A 6324-nucleotide genomic window follows, 5' to 3' on the forward strand; every position below is an offset into this window, starting at 1 on the left:
GGGCAGGGCCTCTCCCACTCGCGACCTCGCCCGCCGAGCCGGCAGCGCGCGCCCGTCGCCCGGCTGTCAGGCTGTCTGCCCCTCCCCCCCTCCTCCCCTAACTCGGCCGCAGAGCCGCTTGGAGCCGCGGGTCGACGAGCCCGACGGGGTTCTAGCCCCTCCCCCCCTTCCCTAACTCCCCCCCTTCCCTAACCCTGTCGACGAGCTGCGGGTGCCCGCGGGTCCACCTGCGGGCAGGGCCCCTCCCACTCGCGACCTCGCCCGCCGAGACGGCAGCGCGCGCCCGTCGCCCGGCTGTCAGGCTGTCTGCCCCTCCCCCCCTCCTCCCCTAACTCGGCCGCAGAGCCGCCAGGAGCCGCGGGTCGACGAGCCCGACGGGGTTCTATCCCCTCCCCCCCTTCCCTAACTCCCCCCCTTCCCTAACTCTCGACGAGCTGCGGGTGCCCGCGTGTCCACCTGCGGGCAGGGCCTCTCCCACTCGCGACCTCGCCAGCCGAGGCGCCAGCGCGCGCCCGTCGCCCGGTTGTCAGGGTGTCTGCCCCTCCCCCCCTTCCCTCACTCTGCCGCCGAGCTGGCGGTGCCCGCGTGTCCAGCTGTCGGCCGGGCCTCTCGCACTCGCGACCTATGGCGCCCAGCCGCCAGCGCGCGCGCGTCGCCCGCCTGGCAGGGACTCCGCCCCTCCTCCCTCCTTCCCTCACTCTGCCGCCGAGCTGGCGGTGCCCGCGGGTCCAGCTGTCGGCCGGGCCTCTCCCACTCGCGACCTCGCCCGCCGAGCCGCCAGCACGCGCCCGTCGCCCGGTTGTCAGGGTGTCTGCCCCTCCCCCCCTTCCCTCACTCTGCCGCCGAGCTGGCGGTGCCCGCGTGTCCAACTGTCGGCCGGGCCTCTCGCACTCGCGACCTATGGCGCCCAGCCGCCAGCGCGCGCGCGTCGCCCGCCTGGCAGGGAGTCTGCCCCTCCCCCCCTTCCCTAACTCGGCCGCAGAGCCGCCAGGAGCCGCGGGTCGACGAGCCCGACGGGGCTCTATCCCCTCCCCCCCTTCCCTAACCCTGTCGACGAGCTGCGGGTGCCCGCGGGTCCACCTGCGGGCAGGGCCTCTCCCACTCGCGACCTCGCCCGCCGAGCCGGCAGCGCGCGCCCGTCGCCCGGCTGTCAGGCTGTCTGCCCCTCCCCCCCTCCTCCCCTAACTCGGCCGCAGAGCCGCTTGGAGCCGCGGGTCGACGAGCCCGACGGGGTTCTAGCCCCTCCCCCCCTTCCCTAACTCCCCCCCTTCCCTAACCCTGTCGACGAGCTGCGGGTGCCCGCGGGTCCACCTGCGGGCAGGGCCCCTCCCACTCGCGACCTCGCCCGCCGAGACGGCAGCGCGCGCCCGTCGCCCGGCTGTCAGGCTGTCTGCCCCTCCCCCCCTCCTCCCCTAACTCGGCCGCAGAGCCGCCAGGAGCCGCGGGTCGACGAGCCCGACGGGGTTCTATCCCCTCCCCCCCTTCCCTAACTCCCCCCCTTCCCTAACTCTCGACGAGCTGCGGGTGCCCGCGTGTCCACCTGTCGGCCGGGCCTCTCGCACTCGCGACCTCTGCCGCCGAGCCGCCAGCGCGCGCGCGTCGCCCGCCTGGCAGGGACTCCGCCCCTCCTCCCTCCTTCCCTCACTCTGCCGCCGAGCTGGCGGTGCCCGCGGGTCCAGCTGTCGGCCGGGCCTCTCCCACTAGCGACCTCGCCCGCCGAGCCGCCAGAACGCGCCCGTCGCCCGGTTGTCAGGCTGTCTGCCCCTCCCCCACTCCTCCCCTAACTCGGCCGCAGAGCCGCCAGGAGCCGCGGGTCGACCAGCGCGACGGGGTTCTAGCCCCTCCCCCCCTTCCCTAACTCCCCCCCTTCCCTAACTCTGTCGACGAGCTGCGGGTGCCCGCGGGTCCACCTGCGGGCAGGGTCTCTCCCACTCGCGACCTCCCCCGCCGAGCCGCCATTGCGCGCCCGTCGCCCGGCTGTCAGGCTGTCTGCCCCTCCCCCACTCCTCCCCTAACTCGGCCGCAGAGCCGCCAGGAGCCGCGGGTCGACGAGCCCGACGGGGTTCTATCCCCTCCCCCCCTTCCCTGACTCCCCCCCTTCCCTAACCCTGACGACGAGCTGCGGGTGCCCGCGGGTCCACCTGCGGGCAGGGCCCCTCCCACTCGCGACCTCGCCCGCGGAGACGGCAGCGCGCGCCCGTCGCCCGGCTGTCAGGCTGTCTGCCCCTCCCCCACTCCTCCCCTAACTCGGCCGCAGAGCCGCCAGGAGCCGCGGGTCGACCAGCGCGACGGGGTTCTAGCCCCTCCCCCCCTTCCCTAACTCCCCCCCTTCCCTAACCCTGACGACGAGCTGCGGGTGCCCGCGTGTCCACCTGCCGGCAGGGCCTCTCCCACTCGCGACCTCGCCCGCCGAGCCGCCAGCGCGAGCCCGTCTCCCGGCTGTCAGGGTGTCTGCCCCTCCTCCCCCCTTTCCTCACTCTGCGCCGAGCTGGCGGTGCCCGCGTGTCCACCTGTCGGCCGGGCCTCTCGCACTCGCGACCTCTGCCGCCGAGCCGCCAGCGCGCGCGCGTCGCCCGCCTGGCAGGGACTCCGCCCCTCCTCCCTCCTTCCCTCACTCTGTCGCCGAGCTGGCGGTGCCCGCGGGTCCAGCTGTCGGCAGGGCCTCTCCCACTCGCGACCTCGCCCGCCGAGCCGCCAGCACGCGCCCGTCGCCCGGTTGTCAGGGTGTCTGCCCCTCCCCCCCTTCCCTCACTCTGCCGCCGAGCTGGCGGTGCCCGCGTGTCCACCTGTCGGCCGGGCCTCTCGCACTCGCGAACTTTGGCGCCCAGCCGCCGGCGCGCGCGCGTCGCCCGCCTGGCAGGGAGTCTGCCCCTCCCCCCCTTCCCTAACTCGGCCGCAGAGCCGCCAGGAGCCGCGGGTCGACGAGCCCGACGGGGCTCTATCCCCTCCCCCCCTTCCCTCACCCTGTCGACGAGCTGCGGGTGCCCGCGGGTCCACCTGCGGGCAGGGCCTCTCCCACTCGCGACCTCGCCCGCCGAGCCGGCAGCGCGCGCCCGTCGCCCGGCTGTCAGGCTGTCTGCCCCTCCCCCCCTCCTCCCCTAACTCGGCCGCAGAGCCGCTTGGAGCCGCGGGTCGACGAGCCCGACGGGGTTCTAGCCCCTCCCCCCCTTCCCTAACTCCCCCCCTTCCCTAACCCTGTCGACGAGCTGCGGGTGCCCGCGGGTCCACCTGCGGGCAGGGCCCCTCCCACTCGCGACCTCGCCCGCCGAGACGGCAGCGCGCGCCCGTTGCCCGGCTGTCAGGCTGTCTGCCCCTCCCCCCCTCCTCCCCTAACTCGGCCGCAGAGCCGCCAGGAGCCGCGGGTCGACGAGCCCGAAGGGGTTCTATCCCCTCCCCCCCTTCCCTAACTCCCCCCCTTCCCTAACTCTCTACGAGCTGCGGGTGCCCGCGTGTCCACCTGCGGGCAGGGCCTCTCCCACTCGCGACCTCGCCAGCCGAGGCGCCAGCGCGCGCCCGTCGCCCGGTTGTCAGGCTGTCTGCCCCTCCCCCCCTTCCCTCACTCTGCCGCCGAGCTGGCGGTGCCCGCGTGTCCACCTGTCGGCCGGGCCTCTCGCACTCGCGACCTCTGCCGCCGAGCCGCCAGCGCGCGCGCGTCGCCCGCCTGGCAGGGACTCCGCCCCTCCTCCCTCCTTCCCTCACTCTGCCGCCGAGCTGGCGGTGCCCGCGTGTCCACCTGTCGGCCGGGCCTCTCGCACTCGCGACCTATGTCGCCCAGCCGCCAGCGCGCGCGCGTCGCCCGCCTGGCAGGGACTCCGCCCCTCCTCTCTCCTTCCCTCACTCTGCCGCCGAGCTGGCGGTGCCCGCGGGTCCAGCTGTCGGCCGGGCCTCTCCCACTCGCGACCTCGCCCGCCGAGCCGCCAGCACGCGCCCGTCGCCCGGTTGTCAGGGTGTCTGCCCCTCCCCCCCTTCCCTCACTCTGCCGCCGAGCTGGCGGTGCCCGCGTGTCCACCTGTCGGCCGGGCCTCTCGCACTCGCGAACTATGGCGCCCAGCCGCCGGCGCGCGCGCGTCGCCCGCCTGGCAGGGAGTCTGCCCCTCCCCCCCCTTCCCTAACTCGGCCGCAGAGCCGCCAGGAGCCGCGGGTCGACGAGCCCGACGGGGTTCTAGCCCCTCCCCCCCTTCCCTAACTCCCCCCCTTCCCTAACCCTGTCGACGAGCTGCGGGTGCCCGCGGGTCCACCTGCGGGCAGGGCCCCTCCCACTCGCGACCTCGCCCGCCGAGACGGCAGCGCGCGCCCGTCGCCCGGCTGTCAGGCTGTCTGCCCCTCCCCCCCTCCTCCCCTAACTCGGCGGCAGAGCCGCCAGGAGCCGCGGGTCGACGAGCCCGACGGGGTTCTATCCCCTCCCCCCCTTCCCTAACTCCCCCCCTTCCCTAACTCTCGACGAGCTGCGGGTGCCCGCGTGTCCACCTGCGGGCAGGGCCTCTCCCACTCGCGACCTCGCCCGCCGAGGCGCCAGCGCGCGCCCGTCGCCCGGTTGTCAGGGTGTCTGCCCCTCCCCCCCCTTCCCTCACTCTGCCGCCGAGCTGGCGGTGCCCGCGTGTCCACCTGTCGGCCGGGCCTCTCGCACTCGCGACCTATGGCGCCCAGCCGCCAGCGCGCGCGCGTCGCCCGCCTGGCAGGGACTCCGCCCCTCCTCCCTCCTTCCCTCACTCTGCCGCCGAGCTGGCGGTGCCCGCGGGTCCAGCTGTCGGCCGGGCCTCTCCCACTCGCGACCTCGCCCGCCGAGCCGCCAGCACGCGCCCGTCGCCCGGTTGTCAGGGTGTCTGCCCCTCCCCCCCTTCCCTCACTCTGCCGCCGAGCTGGCGGTGCCCGCGTGTCCACCTGTCGGCCGGGCCTCTCGCACTCGCGACCTATGGCGCCCAGCCGCCAGCGCGCGCGCGTCGCCCGCCTGGCAGGGAGTCTGCCCCTCCCCCCCTTCCCTAACTCGGCCGCAGAGCCGCCAGGAGCCGCGGGTCGACGAGCCCGACGGGGCTCTATCCCCTCCCCCCCTTCCCTAACCCTGTCGACGAGCTGCGGGTGCCCGCGGGTCCACCTGCGGGCAGGGCCTCTCCCACTCGCGACCTCGCCCGCCGAGCCGGCAGCGCGCGCCCGTCGCCCGGCTGTCAGGCTGTCTGCCCCTCCCCCCCTCCTCCCCTAACTCGGCCGCAGAGCCGCTTGGAGCCGCGGGTCGACGAGCCCGACGGGGTTCTAGCCCCTCCCCCCCTTCCCTAACTCCCCCCCTTCCCTAACCCTGTCGACGAGCTGCGGGTGCCCGCGGGTCCACCTGCGGGCAGGGCCCCTCCCACTCGCGACCTCGCCCGCCGAGACGGCAGCGCGCGCCCGTCGCCCGGCTGTCAGGCTGTCTGCCCCTCCCCCCCTCCTCCCCTAACTCGGCCGCAGAGCCGCCAGGAGCCGCGGGTCGACGAGCCCGACGGGGTTCTATCCCCTCCCCCCCTTCCCTAACTCCCCCCCTTCCCTAACTCTCGACGAGCTGCGGGTGCCCGCGTGTCCACCTGTCGGCCGGGCCTCTCGCACTCGCGACCTCTGCCGCCGAGCCGCCAGCGCGCGCGCGTCGCCCGCCTGGCAGGGACTCCGCCCCTCCTCCCCCCTTCCCTAACCTTGTCGACGAGCTGCGGGTGCCCGCGGGTCCACCTGCGGGCAGGGCCCCTCCCACTCGCGACCTCGCCCGCCGAGACGGCAGCACGCGCCAGTCGCCCGGTTGTCAGGCTGTCTGCCCCTCCCCCCCTTCCCTCACTCTGCAGCCGAGCTGGCGGTGCCCGCGTGTCCACCTGTCGGCCGGGCCTCTCGCACTCGCGACCTATGGCGCCCAGCCGCCAGCGCGCGCGCATCGCCCGCCTGGCAGGGAGTCTGCCCCTCCCCCCCTTCCCTAACTCGGCCGCAGAGCCGCCAGGAGCCGCGGGTCGACGAGCCCGACGGGGCTCTATCCCCTCCCCCCCTTCCCTAACCCTGTCGACGAGCTGCGGGTGCCCGCGGGTCCACCTGCGGGCAGGGCCCCTCCCACTCGCGACCTCGCCCGCCGAGCCGGCAGCGCGCGCCCGTCGCCCGGCTGTCAGGCTGTCTGCCCCTCCCCCGCCCTCCCCTAACTCGGCCGCAGAGCCGCTTGGAGCCGCGGGTCGACGAGCCCGAAGGGGTTCTATCCCCTCCCTCCCTTCCCTAACTCCCCCCCTTCCCTAACTCTGTCGACGAGCTGCGGGTGCCCGCGGGTCCACCTGCGGGCAGGGTCTCTCCCACTCGCGACCTCGCCCGCCGAGCCGCCAGCGCGCG

This window comes from Giraffa tippelskirchi, chromosome 14 (assembly GCF_054371585.1).
Source record: "Giraffa tippelskirchi isolate mGirTip1 chromosome 14, T2T-mGirTip1v1.2.pri, whole genome shotgun sequence".
Lineage (NCBI taxonomy): Eukaryota > Metazoa > Chordata > Mammalia > Artiodactyla > Giraffidae > Giraffa > Giraffa tippelskirchi.